Source organism: Priapulus caudatus, unplaced genomic scaffold, assembly GCF_000485595.1.
Source record: "Priapulus caudatus unplaced genomic scaffold, Priapulus_caudatus-5.0.1 Scaffold88, whole genome shotgun sequence".
NCBI classification, from domain to species: Eukaryota; Metazoa; Priapulida; class Priapulimorpha; order Priapulimorphida; family Priapulidae; genus Priapulus; species Priapulus caudatus.
In genome coordinates, this window is record NW_014577149.1 from 445867 (window position 1) to 446957 (window position 1091).

Consider the following 1091-nt stretch of genomic DNA (forward strand, 5'->3'; position numbering starts at 1 on the left):
TACGTTAGTATTACGTCGTACGTGTAGTAGTACGTACGTCCGTACGTACGTAGTAGTAGTAGGTAGTAGTTGTTGTGTTCGTTGTGTCGTGTGTGTAGTGTGTAGTGTGTGTGTGTGTGTGTGTGTGTGTGTGTGTGTGTGTGTGTGTGTGTGTGTGTGTGTGTGTGTGTGTGTGTGTGTGTGTGTGTGTGCGTACGTGTGTCTGTCTGTCTGCTCGGTATCTTTTCAACCTTAAGAGTTAGAAACTTCAAACTTGGTCCACAGGTACAGCGTATGGGGCGGTAGAACCATATTGATTCTGAGTGACCAAGTTAACATGGTCATTAAGTATATTTTGAACAGTAATCTCTATAGAGCTACACTTCGTCCGCAGGATATCGATTTATTTCACTACGTTGTGGAATAGCATCTGCACAATGTGTGAACTGGGGGATGATTGCGTCACACGCCACCGCGTCTTGACAAGTATTCATTTTGAGTGATATTTTACCAAGGTCAACGTCATCCATTAGAAGTAGTAACCTAGCTCAGCCTACAAAATATCGCAGGTGTAGTGATCGCGTGTGCGGAGGATTCGCACTCCCCGAGTGCCTTCTAGCTTATGGACTGTATACATGTATACAGTCCATAAGCTAGAACATGCATACATGCGGATGTTTCTTGCCTGCACTTCCAACTTCTTGCGATTATGTAGGTACATACGCATTACCAGAATTTAGTTATAAAATCGAAGTTATGAAAACACGCGCTGTGCCTGTACGCTCTAATGCCCGTGGCGTGATACCATTAATGCTCTATTGTGCAGGTGCGAGCGTACGTTCCAAATGTCGCTACGTACAAACTTGGGATACATCCGCTTAGGCTCTAGGGGGTGTGATTCAATTCTTCTTACAACAGTTGAGAATTGCGATATTATTTTCAATAAGAAACCTATACGAGCGTATTCATTTAACACGACGCAGTGTATTTATTATATTAGCAATATGCGAATAACGTATGAGAAGCATTAATTTAGGTAACTATAATGATTTTGCGTAATCAAATTACTTAAAATAAAACATATCAATTAAGTCTGAAATAACGCGATTATT